The sequence below is a fragment of the Megalops cyprinoides genome, chromosome 13 (genome assembly GCF_013368585.1).
Source record: "Megalops cyprinoides isolate fMegCyp1 chromosome 13, fMegCyp1.pri, whole genome shotgun sequence".
NCBI classification, from domain to species: domain Eukaryota; kingdom Metazoa; phylum Chordata; class Actinopteri; order Elopiformes; family Megalopidae; genus Megalops; species Megalops cyprinoides.
In genome coordinates, this window is record NC_050595.1 from 19,178,757 (window position 1) to 19,199,393 (window position 20,637).

Consider the following 20,637-nt stretch of genomic DNA (forward strand, 5'->3'; position numbering starts at 1 on the left):
ACCTCATAAAAATTACACTGAGTGAGGAACCAGGCTTTAGTTGCATTTGGTGCTCAAGAAAGTATTATGTCTCCCAACATCACAGAGATTCTCTCTTTTTGTGCCTGAGTGGTGCAAGCTAACTGTAAATCTTCATAATTGTGTGAGTAAGTACCTTGCTCAAGTATATAATTTCTGCACCCCACCTGGGATGCAAATATGCAACCTTCTGGTTGTTTTTTTAAGATTGCACTGCCTTTGCTGCTCTCAGTTCCATCGAATTGAAATTGATCTTGATAACCCAAAGGACACTGAAGGCTGATTGGTAACTGCAGCGAGACATTGCAGACTTTATGGTGGTGTAGAAGTGTTCAGCCCTTACACACATCACAAATGGAGATAGAATGGATGTATGGCCCATCACCTCTACATTCATCTTTGGCTATCTTAGCAACTCACAAATGTCTCACACAGCTGTCAGAAGTAAAAATAAGCAAAGCAGCAACAAGCAATATGTTAATGCACTGATGGACATTTGCGTTCCTAATTCCATTATGTATAAAAAGGACCTTCTAGTTTTTGGAATGGGGCAGTTGGCCAGTTGGGAGGGGGTGGCAATTATTTCTATATAAACCTATTGAGGGCAGCTGTTAGCTGTGAAATGTTTAACTTTCTGGGTTGATCTTGCTTCTGTGTATGCCAAGGGTGACTGGGACCTTGGGGTCAAACATGCTGTGGCAACAGACGAGCTGCTGGAATCACTCAGCATGACCCAAATTACTTCTGTGTCATCGATAGACAATATTTCCTCCCTGCAAAAGAATTCCTCTTTGTGTCTAAGGCTTGACCCTCCTATGTGCCAGTGGAAGTGATTGTTTAGATACTGAACTGGAAGGGTTTGTGGGGAAAATGCTGTCTGGGTCATGGGTGTGGTGTGGGTGAGAATAGTGAGATATAAAAAAAGAAAACAGGCTTTAAAATGAAGAGTGAGAATATGGGTGGGAATCTATAAAGAGGAGACCCCACAGGCTCTACACAAATGGGCGATTTTCCATCAGTTTCCTTCAGTTTTGGTCAATGGTGCTTCCCATAGCGCCCCTGCTGGCAGCACGCGACTTTCTCCCAGTCGGTTATGTCGCTAGGCGATTTCACGATTCAGTTATGGACACGAGTTACAATTTTATTTTTGGAGGCGTGCAACAGAAAAATATACATCCATCCCAGAATGTGAAAATGAGAAACTATAAATAAAATACAATAAAATACAAATGTGCTAATTTTACCATTGTCACCTGCGTTAGCACACATACCAATCGCAATATTTTTCTCAAAGTAATTAGAAAGTAGAAAACTGCACATTTATTCTCATTGGGAAGCTGGTGCTCTTTCTTTGCGCCAGAACAGGATGAAATTTGCAATATCATTAAAAATCAGTAATGCCTTTTTGCTTATTTATTTGCAATATGATAATACAATAATTTACTTCAATTAAAAAAAATTAAATATATGAATAACCAAACTTTTACCTTGTCCCTGCTTTATACCGGAAAAGGTCAAACTCATTCAACAGCTCAATGAATGATGAGCTCAGTAATATTATATCAGCAACATTACTAAATAGGTGTACTTAGATCATTTTAAATAAACAGACACATAAAATTATTGCCTATTCACTAGTAACTCAACTTAGTTCGTGGTGGAGTTTCGATATTTTCCGTGCTTTAAAAAACAGTGGCGGAACGGGCACTTCAGATCGGAGTGGACTAATGCTGTAGTTGGCACGATTGGGTACAACTGCAAACAGTCTGAAAAAAAAAAGAGGTAACGGAATTAAACAGGAACAGGAGCTTAATCCCCTCTCCCTCCCTTGCTGGGTGGTCCCGTCACAGTGGGGTAACCGTGCAGTCACTGGGCATTGGGGGCTAGTTCACACTGACGCTGCGCTGTCCTGACAGCGCATTCACCATACCGCGCCAAACACCCAGCGAACCATGTTCACGCTACACTGCCTTTCTTTTAGTCGAGCAGGCAAGTCGTGACAGATGAATTGAATGTAAATTTCAACCTGAATACTTACCTCAAAAAATAAAATATTCATCAAAAAAAAAACTGGAGAAGAGAGTGGTATGTGTGCGTTTGTGTATGAAACCGTATGGAAAAAAAGTCAAATGGATTGATTTATTCCTTAGTAAACAACAAACGACCAAAATCGTAACAAATTTCCAGGTTGGCTGGAAAAGGGATGCGGTCTACGGACGGATTTTGTGAGGGTCTCCGTGCCCGAACTTTTCACTGTGCAGGAACCCTCATTAACCCATCGCGCTCAGACATGGGAAACAGCTGCCTATTAAGAAGCAGCACAAAAGCCCCCTCACACTCCCTGCGATAGCTGGATGCTTTGTGACGTTGTCAGCCAAACTCCATTCTCCACATTCACAAGCATTATTACCTGCGGACATTTAAACACTGAGACTTTAACTAGCAAGGGGGGTAGATTCAGGAAGAAGGAATAGTTTTGCTTCGTCTTTAAATGTAATATTTATGAATGTGACTGCTTATTCTATAAATGCAAGACACTGTGGGAGCGTACGTGACCTGTTAGCAAAGAACCAGCTTTAGCAGCTATCAAAGTGTTTTATCAGGCCCAAAATAAAAAAAATAAAAAAATCTTGCCAAAGACATATTTTAAATCATGAATTTAAATCTCATAAAAAAAACCCCAACCTCCCAAACATGGATGTGTCTAACCCAAGTTGGCCGTACGGTATATTTCAGGACACAAAGTTATAAAAAAAAAATAAAAATCTCACACAGGCTATCTGTCAGACTCCAGTTTAAAATGGTCGAGGGCCTACCAGGAAGGCACATTCAGGCTGTTTAAGCAGACCTTCCGAGTCACGCATTTCAATTATTTGTTCAAAGCAGCCTGCAATTAAAAACCTCCAACATGCCTTTCGAATGCAAACTCCAGACATTTAAAAGTGCTCCACAAGTGCATTAGAGGAGTAAGCTGTGAATTAACACTCGGAATACGCAGAGCCCCATTTTTTTTAATGTATCGGCATTCCTTTTCTCTCATTAAGTAGACAGAGAGAGAGGGAGGGAGGAAGGGAGAGAGAGAAAGACAGGCCTTTTTGAAGTCTTGAGGGGGGTCCCCCTACTCCAAAGGGAAGCAGATTGAATCGGCCTAATCTTCCGCTTGTACATTTGAATGTCTTTTGCCTCTTGAGGGAGATGATCCCGGTCGCCTCATAATAGTCCAGGTGCAAGGACAGTGGCCATGTCGACGTTCTCCACGACGGGGGCTGTAAATCACTGAAAAGGGTCGTGGGGTTGGAGGGGGGGCTCTTTGAAGATGCATGCCTGTTTTCAGTTGTGATTTGTGGTCACTCGGGCAAACGTTTACAGCCCCCCCTACCACTGCCACCACCAAATCCCCCCACCCCCAGACAGCGAGCTACAAGACAAGGTGTGAGAAGCAGTGAAGTGCTGTGGTGCGGAAGAAGCCTGAATCTCACACACAGACACACACACACACACACAGACACACACACACACACATACATGCACGCACACACACACCTCACAGACACACACGTATGCACACACACATACAAACACAAACACACACACATACGTATACCCCACTCGTGCACATACACACACCCACTCACACAACTGCACACACATAAACACAGATATGAACTTAAAATGGACAGGAATTTTCTGCTGACAAGTAGGCGAAAACAAAGTAGTTGTTTTTTTCTTTGAGGCATTCCCAGGGCAGCAGCTAAATATAAATCTAGGAACACTTCCAACACAGAAGTGCTACCTTACATAAGCCCATGTGGCTCGCCGTGATCGTATAGTGGTTAGTACTCTGCGTTGTGGCCGCAGCAACCTCGGTTCGAGTCACGGCAAACGGGCTCTTTTTGAAGCAGTGCTCAGAAGGATTGAAGAATGATTAAAGCAAGATTAAGTTAAAGAAAAGATGGCATATATAAATAAGATGAAAATAAGATGGCATAATTGTATAGATAATATAGATTTAAACGATAATATTGTGCTTGTGCTATTAAAAGCATGAATGTAAAGGTATTTCTTCAATATGTTTGACTTTAACTTATGATTACTTAAGTCACTTACTTCCTGTAGGTAGTCTCTCATTAAATTAAAGAAAACATGATTAATTTCAATATGAATTTATATTTCTAATTTGTTCATGAATGTCACACCAAAAGCATATTGGCAAAAAGTATATTTAAAAATATTTTTGTGTGTATTACCAGCTATGAGGAATGCATTTATCCCTTCAATGCATCAACATATATCTAAATTAGGCCATTATTTGATTATCATCTTGAGCAATCTTAATTAATGAAGAGATCAGATAAAATTCCCAGAAATGCTGCACTCATTCCAAAAGAAGGCACATTTGCCATGATTCAGATTCGAGCCGAGGTTGCTGCGGCCACAACTCAGAGTACTAACCACTATACGATCATGGTAAGCTATTACAGGCTTGTGGAAGTGAAAGTGTGACATGACAGTGCTGGAGCTAGATTTAGATTTAGCAGTCAGCTGTTTTATGAATTTGTCCCCAGTAAATTAGCCCATTATTTAATTCATAAAAGCAGCTGATTACTTGTTTTTGTTATTAATATTGGTAGCTGTACCAGTAGCAGTAGTGGTGTTATTGCTATGAAGTATTTAATCTAGCGGATGCATTTTTCTAGAGTGTTACATCTTGCTGGTAGATCATTATGCTCTTTAGTAAGAACCCAAATGCATAGCTCTGAGGAGCTTCAGAGCAGTTGGTGCCTTTGACCAGAATTCTTCCTCCTCAGAATCACTCATTCACATATGTAATTCATATGAATCTTAATCTGAATTTCCAAATTCTTTAATGCCTCTGAGCACTGCTTTAAAAAGAAGGCCCATTTGCCGTGCCATTGTCCCACAATGCCGTGACTCGGATTCGAACCGAGGTTGCTGCGGCCACAACGCAGAGTACTAACCACTATACGATCACGGCGAGCTACACGGACCTGTGAAAGTGAGAGTGTGAAGTGACAGTGCTGGAGCTAGATTTAGATTTGGCAGCTGCTATGCTTTGAGCACACCCACCAATGCAGGAGTACAGTGGTGAAGTGGAAAGGGAGCTGGACTTACAACACAGAGGTCATGGGTTCAATTCACCAGTGGGGCATGGCTGTTGACATTGCCTCAATTTAACCCAAAATGCTGTGGAAAACTTCCAGCACTGTAAATGCATACCCTGTCAAGCAAGCTCAAAAAACAATTTAAATAACAAAGCGTGTTTGTACTATAAATATCGATCCCAGACAAGCAAGGCACATATTCTCATGAGTGTGAAAACAACATGCACAGTAAGAAATGTCAAGAATATTACACAGAGCTCACAAAAAGAGACACCACTGCACTGCAAAAGCGCCCCTCCCCTCCAGCTCACTCATTAAGTTGTCACGGGGGCCACCCCTCCCATGCAATCTGCACGATGGCTCACTCTCTGGTTCACCTGTGAACCTGAAACTTTTGACCCTGTCTGCTGCTCCACCTGCATGCGGGACCCACGTCCCCCCTCCATGCCGCACATTTATAAACATCAAAGAATGTGTCCTCTGCAGCCACATAAATCACAGCGCCTTGTCTCTGCTCCACCCAGAGCAGGGTTGAGGAGGCTGCACTCCCAGAGGCCCACTGCTGTTCGTTGTGCCCAGCAGCTCTGAACATGTTTACTCAATTCACTGATTGGACGCCTAGATGGTAATTCAGTCAGCATTTGATTTAAACGTGGAACGGAAGGTGTGGCGGCTCTCTCCCTAAAATAACAGCTGAAGTTTTGTGGTGAGGTGCAGCGAAAACGAGCAGGCCCTGTTTCCCTCCTGAAGGGCGTATTCCACACATCTGGTCCTTCCTTGTACTTTCGCATTCGCCTTTAACACAAAATTTGGGCGTGGCAATGTGTTGCGGAGCCCACCAGAGGGTTTGCTGTGCACCAGGTCACCTGACAGGAACACTAGCCCAACACAAACCTGCAAAGGACGCCGTTTTAACACAGAGACCATTCAGTGAAGTATTCAGGATTAAAGGTGTACAGCCAAGTCATGCATACTTACTAGAGACACCATGAAAGTTGCACACAGACTGAACAATGAGCTCAGAAAACTGAAAGTTGAAAAAGAAAGTCACGTCAAACTCTCACTTTCATGAGCCCGTAGTAGCTCGCTGTGATCATATAGCGGTTAGTACTCTGCGTTGTGGCCGCAGCAACCTTGGTTCAAATCCGAGCCACGGCATTGTGGTACAATGTCACAGTATATGGGCTCCTTTTGAAGCAGTGCTCAGAGGCATTTAATAATGAGTAAATTAAGATCAGGATTCTTTGACGCATTCCCAGGGCAGCAGCTAAATATAAATCTAGGAGCACTTCCAGCATACAAGCCCATATAGCTCGCCGTGATCGTATAGTGGTTAGTACTCTGCGTTGTGGCCGCAGCAACCTCGGTTCGAATCCGAGTCACGGCATTGTGGTACAATGTCACAGCACACAGGCTCCTTTTGAAGCAGTGCTTGGAGGCATTTAATAATGAGCAGCAAATGAGCTCATTTAGATCAGCAATCAGCAGTTTTTCTGAATTTGTCACCAGTAATTGTGAATTAATCCTCTCATTTAGCTATAGGTGAATTTTTTTAGTTTGGCCTGTGTGGTGAGAAAGCAGTCACTGCCTTTCTCAAGCTGTCTAAGCTGTGAGCTGCACAGTCGTCTGATAAAGCTAAAGAAGGTCATTAGCAGCCCATTGTGCTTCTCTCGACCCCCCACTGTCATGTCATTGTGGGGCGACAGTCACTGTCTGTACACTGCAAGGTTTTCGGGTGACTGTTCTGGTACAGAGCTGCATGCTGCTGATTCTGGTTTGACATACAGAGCTCTGCGTTCACCTTCTCGTTACTTACAGGGTGAGTTTCCTTCATCAGAGGCTGTGGCTGTAGGCCCAGCAGTCACCTCATCCCTCAGCTGTGAGGCAGTTATCTGCAGGGAGCAGTGGCACAAGGGAGGCTCTGGGAACAGAGGAGTCTGGGTAACAAGGGTTTTTTACTGCCAATGAATTAGCGCCGTTTTCTTTTCACACGCCCACTCCTCCCCTTTAACAGCTACCAGTAGGATGCCCCTCCTCCACCCCCCCTCCCCTCTCTGCAGCCAAGCAGTCAACCTGTGAGGTTAGCTCTGCAGCTATGGGGTGGAAGGGATGATGCCACATGCAATGTCATGTTGTGTCGGTCGTACTCTGCCAAGAGAAATAAGTAATGCTCACTACTGTTTATGATAATTCTCTGAGTTATCAGAGTAAAGAGCACTTTGTAATCTGTTTTCACTAGATTTGTGTTCTAGTTTTCCTTGATTGATGTGTTGCGTAAACTCATAAGGTCACCCTGGAATCTCTGATCAGCTGTAAATGTGTTTGGTAATGTATGGTTTGTTTCTGTTGTTGTTGCTTTTGTTGTTATTTGTTCAATGAGTTAGTATTTGAAGAAAATAAAAGATTTTGAACAAACTACTCTCCAGAGCATAAGACAGATGAACAGTGCCCTCTGGGAAACGGCAGCTGATCTCCGCATGGTGTTGTGCAAAAGAGCAATCACTTCCTTACATTTCAGTTAACTACTTTTCAGTTAAAGCACGGAAGAAATTGGATTGTGCCAGAATCCCCTCCATCCCCCTTTCCCTGTTCGGGAACTGGCCTGTGTACCCCCAGATGGTTTCAGCAGGACATGCTCTCCACAGAGAGGGTCTGCACAGGGGGACTTGTGCCCTGCCAAAAACATGGGCCCCGGTCTGCAAGTCTCAATTCTATAAATTTCTTAACAGCCACAGGGGAGCAGGAGGAGATGAATTAACATAAATTAGGATGCTGGGGAATGTGGTATCAATGCACAATGCCAGAAGTATGGGGAGACAGATTATGCTGGAAGTGTTTGAGAATAGCAGAATTCAAAGAGAGGGATCCTGCAGTGACATCTGTGTCCTGATCCCCCCGGCCTTGAAAACATGCGGGCTGATCGAATAACACTAGCGTTTTCAAATGCATTTATTCTGTCCCGGAGTCTGATTTCCCCAATTTTCATTTTAATGAAAAGTACCCTCAGAAATTACCCTCAGAGTAATCATATTGCTGATACTGATATGGTTTTTACATTGAAATGATTTCTTCTTAGAGAAATTGGAAAGGGAAGAAATTTGTCCTGAAAGACACAAAATAAAATAAAAATGTGGAGTTCTTGTGAAATAACACTTCAATCTGCACCAAACTCGGGTGTGATGTTCACATATGCCACAGACTTTGAAGACAGGGTGTGTGTTTGCTACATCATTTGAACTTCCCGTGAAATGTCTGAAGTTTAGAAGTTCAGAATTTCGATGCTTGGCTTTATGAATTTCAGGAAGTAAAAAACAACGTAGGGTCAGGACTTTATTAAGTGTATTTATAATGTATTTTGTCCTTGTAATTCAGTCTCAAATGTAAGCAATTGTTTTTTGTTTGTTTCTGACACCACAGTGAGCAATAGGCAATTGATGAGATTAATGTGCTCTGAGTCATGTTGTGTAGGTCTAGTGTTAATTAAAACACAACATCTGTCTTTTTTTACTCCAAGCTAAGGACAAAGCACATTGTTCTTAGAAACGGACAGAAGCTTAAAGAAGAAAAGTTTCTTTAAATTTGATAAAGTTTTGGCCAAACCGCAATTCAAGACTACTGAATTCCCTACTGAGGTAGACCAGTGACTGCTAATTAACTTCACATTGAGTCAGCCCACAAAGAGACAAAAGAACAAAGTGGAACTTAAAGAGGGGAGATTACCACAATAACAAAAGGCTGCCCACTCAATCCTGCTGCTGGAAAGGATTTTTACACTAATCACAACAACACAAGATTACATCAGACAATCACAGAACAGTGAAGCTCTGACAATGTACCAAATGATAGGAACTCAAAAAGCCCATATATGCCAACAACATTAAAAGGTTTGCTTGCTCCAGGACCAATGAAGTTGTGGATATCCACACATCCATACTCAGTTTTACTGAGAGGATATAGGTATTGCTCTTTGTTGTCCCAAAAGGTTTGGGGATGACATCCTATCTCGAATGAGCTGAGAAGGTGAGGAACAAGGAAGTTCCTGCTCGTTGTGAACTTCCCATTTTCTAGTCAATGAGAATCTCTGCTGCCTACTTCCTGTCCAGGTTCTTCAATGCAGGCTGTCACCTACTTGTAACAGTGGAAAAGTCTGGGTCTTTCAGTGAACGTACAGCCGCATCAATGTCAGCTCCAGCACCTGGGGTTAAGATGTCTTGCACACCAACGAGCAATTTTCACTGGCTTTCAATAAAAATAAGGTCCCATTCCTTTATTGTAAATGATGCTTCCGCACTAAGCTGCCGCCGTTGTCATGAGATTTCCTCCATGCTATATGTTACATTGTCTGATTTGGTTTTGAATTTATATCTATTGTGTCAATGGCTGACATCCTTCAAGAAGAGGATGTGCAACAATTTATAAGCAGTGCAAAATGAAATGTAACATCCAGTATATTGCAGTGGCTGACTCTGCCTCAGTTAGGCTGCAACAGAATGGGCGCACCCTGATCCTGTTGGTCTTAACACTGCTGGGCCAATAAACTATGGTTTTGCAACACAAAAAAATGTTAAGCACAGGCATCTCATGAGAAATGATCTTCTGATGACCCATAATGGGGAGTGAAGCAGGATTCTGGAAACTCACTTATGAGAGGAAAAATGAGCAAGCAATGACCCAGCGACCCCCCTGAAATGACATACTTGTATAGTGTATGCTGTTTGTTCCAGCTTGTCACAAAATCTCAAACTGAAGGCGTTATTAGGCCTTTCTGATCTTCTGGAAGACAAATATAGCACTGACAGCAACACCAGCCATGATAGCGCTGGACTAGACTAGACTGGCGCTGTCCAGAGGGGAGAGGCTTTCGCTGTCGAGCCTCACGCCCGTTCCCGGGGTCGTGAGGACGACTCCAGCTGCAGGCCCCGTGGGCATCGTCCTGTCCAATATAGCGCCTAATCACCCGCACCTCCCCGCTGTCCTGATCCTGCATGCAGATAAGCGCCTCCCCGCGCCACCTCTGGTTCCCAAAACACCTTTGAAGTTGCAGCACAAGTGTTAGTTTATGGCTGTATGCGGAGAGAGGGGATTCCTGAACAGGTGATAAATTTTAACCTGCCGCTCCATGGCCGCAGGGGAAATGTCAGGGCACTAAAGCCTAACACATTTTATTCACGGCAAATAGGAGATGAAGACATTTAACGGCCAAACACCTTGGTGTCAGCCAACTTAAATGCCATCAATAGAGTGAGCTGTTTGTGTGTGTAATTAAATGAAGTTCCAGTTGGGGTGAAAGCTGCTGACATGCTCGAGCATGTCTCAGATGCAAATCTGAACAGTACAGGAGACCAGAAATACCTGAAATCAAAACTAACACATCCCATTTTAAGGAAGAGTAGCCTTTTTTAAGTTGTGAAACATACTATACATTCAGTTTAAGTAAATGATTAGATTTCATGTATAATCTCAGAGAGCATAAGTACTCAAGTAGATATTATGGAAAAAACTGTGTTTTGGTTTCATGTTGTTTGTCTGGATTTACTCAGCAGTAACGTAGAGTTGATGGAAAAAGCCGTTTTCAGTGGAAACATAACTCCTTGTGGGAGAAGAAACATGTTCAAAGAACCAGAACAATGTACCTAGATGTCATTACATATGAACCATTCAGCAGCTGAACAATTCAGGTTAGGAACATTGCAGTTTGGTGGAAAGGCAATGCTCCAGCTTGGACACTACAAACACAGTTCCTGCAACCCTATACATGTTTGATAATACATCGTCCTATTGATTCTGGAGAATTAATGGTGACAATAGTGCAGCTTTCAGTAGTTGCATTCATGTTTTTTACTGCTGGTGGAGTATGAAGAGGCTACAACCACAATGGATGCAATATACAAGGAACACGCTGTCAACCCGATGCTGAGTCCAGGAGCAGAAAGTTGAAGCCAAGGGCAGGGAAACATTTGAGGACTGTGTCAAAGGTGAGGGTGAGGTGTGCATCATGAGGGAAAAACAAATTTCAAATCAAAAATTTCAAATAAAAAAAAAGTTCAGATTCAGGTCTTCTGTACTTCAAACTTGCTGTGCTTGAAGAAATGCTAAGCATGGTTATATGTTACTATGTAGCACCAGAGGAGCAATGTGGAAACGTAAGTCCAACAGCTCTGCTCACGGCCTTGATTCCTCTAAGCTAGAGCCAGCATCATTACAGTGTAAGCAGGTTTCAACATTGCATGGTCAACAACATCAGAAGACAACACAGACCTAGAATTTTAAAGGGTTCCACCTGGTTCTGACTCTGACAGTAGAAAAGCGAACTTCATTATTGCAAATGCACAATAATAATCAGACTTAAGAAACCATTTGGAGCTCGGACTGACAGGTATACACAATCATCTAGCTTCTCAGTCAGTCTTATTTAGTGGCCTATCCTACACAAAGGTGCTGGGGTGGTTACAGCAGTGAATAGTTGTAAAGGCAACCCTGTGACCTCCTTCCAAATAATGCACAGTGACCATTACATAAAATTCCCATTCATATTCTGATCTTCACCAAAGCTCTACAAGTACAAAAAAGTGACCTGTGTCTCAACTATGGAGGAGTGATGGAGAAATAAAGAACAGGACAGACAGTCTGTAGCTGACTGGAGGAGTGCAATTTTCAGACAGACTAGCAATCGACACAACTAGAGCCTGTGGAGTGATCAATATGAGCTACTGCTAGATACTTTAGGCCCTGTCAATGCTTGCAAAGCCAGGGCCATCAGGGGAAATCTGCCCTCCAGGGCAAAAAGTCTGAAGTTCTTCTCAGTGAAGACCTGCATTTTCCTCTACTGTACAGAAGAAAGTGCTAAATGCCACTTCCACAAAAACCGTGGCAAAGCAAAATGAAAATAAGCAGCTTATTAACAACAGGAGTCCTCTTCTGTAGTTATCACAGTCAGCTTTGTAAGCAGTATGCATAAAGGCCGCTGTGCTAATTTAGGGGGAAACATATCTGTTCTTGAAGTGTATATCACTATTCAGGCGGATGTTTCATCACTACTAGATTCAAAGCAGTCAAACTAGTGTTAACATCATGACATGAGTACTGCCACAGCATTTTAGGACAGGAGCTCACCCTTCACAATAAAACAAAACAGCATTAAGTGCTAATAGTGAACGATATTATTCATTATTATTATTTTGTCATTCTCAATAGCAACCAGTTTTATGACAGAAATAAAAAACTATGCAAATTCACTTTAAAAATCAGTATAAAACAACATTCCAATTTCTCAAAATATTTCACCAAAAAAACAGCTGATGGTTTTGATGTAAAAATTCCGCCATGCTGTGACGTTATACGTCTGTATATGTAAACTAACAAAATCAACTTTTTTTTGCATTCCCAGAGGTTTGTGATGTTGTGAACGTTTTTCTAATGGACCATATTTTATTTTCAAAGGACACAAATACAAAATACCCCCAGTCATGGTGTATGCAGTATACAAAAATGTAGGATGTGGAAGAGAAAAGGCTGGTTTTGTTGGATTATTCAGATATAAATGTATCACTATTATGTATTTATTTGGTGGACGGTCTTATCCAGAGCAAATTACAAGCCTGTCTCAGCAAGACACAAAATAATGCAGATATTCCAAAAAGAAAACACCCCCCTTAAATGTCTGTAATCACTAGTATAATTTGTTCATTCGGCAGACACCAGAATCCAGGGTAGTGTACAAAGTATGAGTTATCACAGCAGAGTACAACAGCAAATAGAATAAATGCATTCTCATCTGGAGCACAATACCTCCTAAAGCACAACACAGACACCTCCTATCCAGGAGCTGCAGACACAGCAGCCTTCCTAGGGCTGAATCAGTAGACCAGGCAGAACAGAGATTGATAGAAAAAGTCTTCTTCTAATGTCAGCACACTGAGTGGGGTGAAGAGATCTGACCCTTTTAATCTGTTAAAAACCTGCTCCTGGACACTTAAACAGACATTTAGGGTTAAAAATGGCTTCTGACACCCGTTCAATGGCCTTGTGGTCACAACTGTCTGCCCTGACAGAGGCTGGGGGTCCAACACCCAGCTGAGCTGTAACAAAAGCTTTAAGAGGCCTTTAAATATATACCATCAGAATTCAAACAGTCTTCCAAACTGATGTGAAACTTGAGAGAATCTGAGGGGTTTGAATTCTGTCCTCTAGAGGTGGATTTGCATTTGCAAATTTTGTAACAACCACAATCTGGGAAATACTGTAATCTACACACCTTGTGGTAGGCAGTGAGAGACATTTCATGTCCTCTAATAAATCTACCAGTAAAAAGTGAGTAGTGGTGGAATACACTCATGTGATGCCCCAGTACCAATGTGTTACTGTCAGAAAAAATCAGGTCATTGTAGGATCTTTGTTAATATACCACAGATATGCTTTTTCCACTGTGCTGTCAAAGGTGCAAGTACATTTGTTATTGCACACTGTTGAACTAGGGTACAATTCCTGAGATTGGCAGTGCGAGGGTAAGAACATGACCTATCAGCGTCATGCCTGCACAAAGATAAAGCAAATAAGTATACACAAATAATAATCTGGCTGCCACTCAATATTTGCATATTGGATGATTTAGCACAGTACAAAACTCTTCAGGGCATGTGGAAATGTGAAAACAGACACATTTCCCACACCTTTGTACATACCCAAGTGAAATATCAGAGGTCAAGGGGCTAGACTTCAGAACAGTTTTAGTGGCAACAACGACCTTTGAGCTCAGTACCCATGCCGTCAACCACAAACCCGTCCTACCATTTCCGACTTGGATGGCCCTCTGCATCTTTATAACCCTCTACAAATTTAATATCCTACCGTTTGGTAGGAGGTTCTGGTGTCTACAGAGCAAAAAAACTTGCTTCAGTAAGAGGCTTTTTCCCTTGTGCCAAGAAAGCTAGCAATGACTGTGGATTCAGTCCATAACCATGTGTCACTTTGTGCTCTTCCTTTTGTGTGAGTGTTAATTTTGTCCTCTCTTCTATCTGTAACTCTTTATCCCCTTATGTCTTTGTTCTATTAATGTATTATGTACAAGCTGAGGAAATGAATCTCCTCTTCAAGGACAATAAATTCTAAAGTCAAAGACACACAATTTTCAGTGTTAAGGATTCATCCACTCAAGTGTATATTGATCAGTTTGTACGTTCTAGAGTTCTGCAGGTGCCTTAAAACCTCACAGTGCAGTATCAGTGACCCACAGCAGGCACCATATCATACTACATGAAATCCTTGCAGAGTCCTAATTTGGCAAATATTAACATGTTTACCCAATTTTAAAACTTGTCTGGAGTGTCAGCCCTGCTTTGTCTGGTTCTGTGAACTTCTAATGTGCGTCAGTTACTGTTGCAGCGCCCTTGTTAGCGATTGTTGAAAATCACAACAGGTATACACAGTTCTGAATGGACTGCACTGTGGACTGGAGCTGCATTTTTAAAGGGTGAAGACCAGGCTAATGGATCCTATGTCAGCCACTCAACCCACCACTGTTGCAGTCTATTTACTGAATGCTTTGTTGACTGTCAACAGAAAATGGCCTTTTTCCATCTGAAAAAACGACAACAGGGTACAGGCAACACACATATGAGGGGATATGTGTAAAAAAAAAGTAAAATTTAACATATTCCCTGTACTTCTTATTCTTAAGACCGTCTGGTATCAGTTATAAGTCTTGTGTTAGTTTCCTTATGTTTATGTGGGAGATGTGGTCAGAGGCTGGCATTTTTATGCTGACAGGACGCGTAACTCGGCAACGGGCTGAATGGCTGGTGGAAGTGTTAACTGGCTAATCCCCCAGGGCTGACCAGCCGGTCTCAGCTGCTGCAGCTCTCCACAAACTAAAGCCTGTTTACTGAGACTCCATTTCTCATGGCCGAAGCACATAAAACTACTCAAACAGTAATTCATTTACTAAGAGGAGTATTAAAAAGGGGGGGTTCTAAATGCACATCAATTGTGTTGTGTCAACAGCATCAAAAAAGTGTGCACATTTGCTGTCTGGCTATGCTTGAAATTAAGTATTGTTTCCAGAATTTTATCTAAAATGCTTTGTATATTGCTATATGTTAAGGTGTAAACAAAACTTACGAATGAAATGTTGTGTTTGAAACATCTTACTGTATGAGAATCAAAGGAAACTGATCTTTAACAGTAAACCAGGGTTGCATATTATATGCGGAGAGCATTTAAATAATACATCTCAAAATTGTGCTGAATTTAACAATCCCGTCATTACATCAACATGAGGACAAGCCTGACTCAGGAAATTCTGAGCAGACGGTGCTGTGAATAAATGCAGAAAAAGCAGATATTTTGTTAAGTGAGGTGTTTGTGTGTGCATGTACTATACGTACAGTGCTCTCCATTGAAATTTCAAGCCAAACCCCTAGAATCTGAGTTAACAGGGTAAAACAAAAACATATACACAGAATGTACATGAATGTGTACAACTACTGTCTCATAATCTTGTTTTGTTATGTCTCTTTTGTCTAGTGGGTCTGCTATACTGTTAGGATAGAGATATTACAGGAGAATTTGAGAAAGTTGAGCTAAATTGTTGAAAGACATTTTTTTATCTTTCCTCTGCTAAACATATTGATTTGGCAAAAACACATAGATTTAAATAAATACAAACATTTTCACACTTTCTTACAGGCTCTTCTACTTTGAAAGTCAGTGTTTTGACATCCATCTGAAAGGGGTGTCAAGATGATCACTTGATTGGAGGAGGAGTCAACCAATGGAAAGTGATGATGATTGCCATTGCCAAGCAACGAGGGGAGCTCTTCCACCTGAATTAGCATTCGCTCCCTTAGATTCACAGTAAATGAAATGCTGCCATTCTAATGCTCATACATTCTAATTTCACCTTCACACATGGGGGTTTGACTGATCTTGACTTGCATAGCGTTACCATTTCCTCAGCTCACTTCCCTAACCCTGTCCTTCCCAGCCAAGGGCCAGACTCACTCTAATCACAACATGCTCTGTCCTTCAAGCTGAGAAATGAGTTTAACCGACTCTTGCATTCTTCCTTCAACAATTATTGTGATAATGAAACTAGCTTTAGGCAGGGTTTTAAATAATTTTTGTCAAATATTTGAGATTGTTATATTCTAGGTTCAGCTCCTCTGTATGATGGCTGTTGTGTCTGAGTGTAATGTGTTAGGCCTACTTGAAATGAATGAATGAATAGACATTTTTAACACAACAAAGTATATCAGTTTGACACAACATTGTGTGTTCTACTCCACACTGAATCGAAGGGAAAGTACAGTGGTCACACCAGGCACAAGACCTAGGTATACTTGGAAGTCCCTGTGATACTGTATCTTCAGATGAAAGCTCAAACATGGTATCAGTCTTGTATCACACATCATGAGAAGACAACCTTCCAGTCTCTGTTTTGGTGGCCTGATACCATAATCTCTCATATGGTATCATGAAAGCAATCGAGATTCAATTATTCAAAAAAATCTTCTTTGATAGAGCCCAGGAGTGACTGTAAATGGAAAAGGTAGTTGGGTATGCCTGCTTTCCTTGTCTGAAATTAAGCTCTGTATTCTGCCTAAAGCAAAGCTAATATAAGATTGGTCTCGAGGCTGTTTTAAAAGCAAGGAAACGTGCACAATGCCGCACCACACGTGCCAGATGAGACACCGTTTTTTTTCTCTAGACTGAATACAACAAGCACCCGAAGTTCGAGGTGAAGTGTCATTGCTTCGTCCTCGGTGCTGATTTGTCCGGTGGTTGAGGATGGCAATAAAGCTCACGGAAGAGTCTCGCTCAGCACACTTCCTCATTAAAGCTGCGGGAAATTGATGAGAGCCCGCGTGAGGCTGTTGATTTTAAAGAAGAATTATGGACTTTATTTATTTTGGAGGGAACCGGCTGCCGCCCAGTGTAAATATATTATTTAGGTTGAAAAAACATATTCAACAATAAACATTACAAGCAATTCGGTGATGTAAGGATCTGACATTTTGGCTCATGCTTCCATGAGATATAAAACATCTATAAAGACATAAATTATCAAATGTTCGGCTTCCAAGTAGTTTGCCGTGAGCATAAATTAAAAGGGGTCGTGACGGTGATAAACACCGGCGCAATGATATTCACAAAAAGTTTGGGATCAGGCTTTCTGAGTGGCAGGTGCAATCTAACAACAATGTGCTTTGTTCTGAGATTTGAATAAAGGTTTTTAAGTTCAGGTCTAGGCAACATCTTAAGCGCTCGGTGTTCAATGAAATTAAGCAAAAACTGTTACATAAGGACCAGGAAAAAGTTGTAACACTTGCTAAAATTTACGACTGAACGTAAAGGACAGAGGGCACTGCGGTAAGAGAAGGTCTCCACAGGGCTGTCCTCTTCCTCATTGCTATGAGTGCAAAACAGAACCAGCCATGCAGCTTTACTTACCACAATCTGCAAACCCATAAGAAAATATTTGTTTTTGTTGTTGTTTTACTAAAATAAAAGATTGACAAGCCGTCAGGAAAAAAAAATACAGCTGCAAGTAACAACAGGCTTCAAAGAACAGATACTCATCACAGTCTGTCACATCAAGGGACCTATAGCCTATTTACAGACTGCAGCGTTAATGCATTTTTGCTGACCCTAGACTTTTGCCTGCTTTGTAGACACAATGTCAACAACACATTATAATATATACATATTTTAAAATAACATGAGGTGCCAATTGCAACAACCTTCAGTCAGGCTGCTACACTATAGATGGACAGGAACATTGAGAGTCTTGTGTAGGTTTACCTGCAATTCCATTTAGACTCACCTTTCCAGAATGAGCACTGAGAGGATTTCATGAATAAGGACAGAAAGGATTGCTCACTCGACCCCAAAGTGACAAATCCTAGGGTTTTAGCGCCAAAGTCATACTCAAGTCATCGGAGCATGCAGAGCACTGTTAAAGAAAACAAAGGATTGTCTTCCAGCTCTGAGCCATTTATTATCTTTCATTTTTCAATTTTTCTAACTTTATATTCCATCTGTGTAATCTCTTACACCTCCATTTCTGGCCAAGGAAGGCTTGCCATATTTATCTACAAAGAGCAGGTTGCACCCAGATCTATAGATAGACAGCCAGATCACACAACCAGATAATTAAACAAAGTTATGTTAGTTCACCAAAAGCTAAAACTCATCTAGAGCTCTCTGAAATGATTTCAGCCCTTTTGACATTAGTTCCTGTGTAAACACATTCTAAATAACAAGTTCCTGTCCTGTCCCTCCCTCCCCACTTAAGGTTAAGTTGAGTTTATTATTCAGGCCACTGCCCTCATGCATTAAGCAAAACATAAATTACACATACTAATTATCTTGGATGGGCTACCACTCTAATGAATTCTTTTTAATTAAAACTGCAACATTGTGGTTTTGCACAAGATGGTCTATATTTCATTGCCTGCCTCTGTTAACCTTCATCTTTGTGTGAATGGATCATGTAGCTGGAAGCACGGGCAGGACACCATGCAAAATGTACAAACACAGTGCAGCTCCCAGCAGTGCTGATGGCATGGTTTCAGGCAAAAAGCATCTTTCAGTGGTGCAACACAGCCACCCACATGCAGCTGAGCATGCCCAGATTCTTAGAACTAAAGCTGCAATTTGATGTTTCGCCTGCTTGCTGCTCATAACAGTTTCAAGCATAATTAAGCTTCTGTTAATGTATTTAACAATGAATGTTTGCTTCTATGCTAGAACAGTAACTCCAATAAGACAATGGCTGTCCAAGAGGTTACCAGCACAGATCAGCCTAACTGAAAGATGGAAAGAGGACAATGCTTTTGTGGCATCTGGACAAGCCTTGGCCAGAGGATCAAAAGTCCTTGAAAACTCATATAGACACCAACTTGCCACAATGCACTTTTATTTTCAATTTTGTTTTCACTCCCATTGTTATCAGTCTAGCAGGTGTAACTGTTTGTATCACCAAGAAAACATCCTAAAATATGTGATTTAATTGTGACCAATAAAAGCAAAACTCCGTCTGGGCTTGACGTCAACAGAGTGAAAAGATGTCATGATGTTTCCTATGATTCCACATGCGTGACCGTAGTCTAACTGAAGTTGTTGTCTCATGCCTCTCTCATGCACGCTCCATCTTGACATCTCCAGCAGAGCTTAAGTTAATAAACTGACACTCTAAACGGAAGTGAAGTCCACTCTATCTGTGTTACGGCACACTATGATGTCCACGAGTTAAAGGGCTGATGTATATGCCTCTGCATTATCACCAGTCCCTGCCCCCCAAGAAAGTATTAAAATTTCTGGATGAGTAACCATACAATAAATAGCCTTGATACGACAGTTGCGGCGGATATCTAATTATTTTACATGATAATGAGATAATGCTGTATAGTGCACGCCACCGTCCGCTCTCCGTCTAAATTATCATTTTGATTGGGCAAAAGTAAATGAAGGCGTCGTCAATAAAACCACGTCACGAGCAGTGTAATATATCATAACACTTCCCAGTGGCAGGGGGAAGGAGAGAAAACGCTGTGAAATAATGACCTTTAATAGACTTTTTTCCTGGCATTGTGTACCTTTTGAAATTAAAGTATTTGGTATCGCGTTTGTAATTATTTTCTTGGTTTATGAAAAATGGCCGAATAATAATAACAATATTTTCAAATGACAGCTTGGGGTTTTAAGACTGGACGCGTGTGTTTATGAACTCATGAACTGATAGGCCTACCTTCAAGTGAGAGAAGCAAGTGTGAGCGCAGTCTGTTGAGGTGTTTGACATTAACCGCAAATAATACAATTCGAACGCAGTCCTGCCTGCCGCTACTTCTACTAGACATATTGAGTCTGTTTATAACGTGTATCGTTTGTAGTCTTACTAGATATATTGGTATGAGAGCCTTACAGCACAGGGCAAGTTTCAGTGGGTGCCCAGCCCTGTGTTAACGCGCATAAGCCCGCATTAATTGGTATGTGAAGCAAGAATGATCATGTCATCTCGTGGAAGAAAAATGTGGGCGAGGGCAGATGCTTTATGTTGATAGGCCCATATCCCCGTCTAAATTTAACGCAAAGTGAAGCGTATAGGACAGTACAGTCAAACCCTGGGAATACACCTTTTTTTAGTTTTCAAATAAAAATTTAGTTTCCAGTTCAGATCTGAACATATTGCTCAGGCGAAATGGAAGAGAAAAATAATCTGTGATATGCAACTTGTTACTGATCGCATAGAAAACAAACTAGCATTGTGATATAGGATCATCACAGATTTATCGCAAACAAGCATTGTGGCCGACTTCACTATATTCCTGACAGAAAGAAGTGGCTGTTGATAGATTTTGGCTCGTAACCTCCATGCTGAAAATGTACTGTAGCTTACACTTCTCTATACGGGTCACGTGCTTTCATGAGGATGACGGGTCGTGTGAGAAAATTACATTGCAGAACCTAATACCTGACCTGGGATCCGAGCTTGCAACAT

The 20,637-nt window shown here is 41.5% G+C and overlaps 2 non-coding genes across 2 annotated transcripts; one reads left to right on the forward strand and one right to left on the reverse strand.

The window, feature by feature from the left end:
• Nucleotides 1–4,942: 4,942 nt before the first annotated feature.
• trnah-gug lies at nucleotides 4,943–5,014 on the reverse strand. Its single transcript has one exon. It is a non-coding gene; the product is annotated as a tRNA-His (tRNA).
• A 1,442-nt stretch (nucleotides 5,015–6,456) lies between these two features.
• On the forward strand, nucleotides 6,457–6,528 carry trnah-gug. Its single transcript has one exon. It is a non-coding gene; the product is annotated as a tRNA-His (tRNA).
• Nucleotides 6,529–20,637: the final 14,109 nt, after the last annotated feature.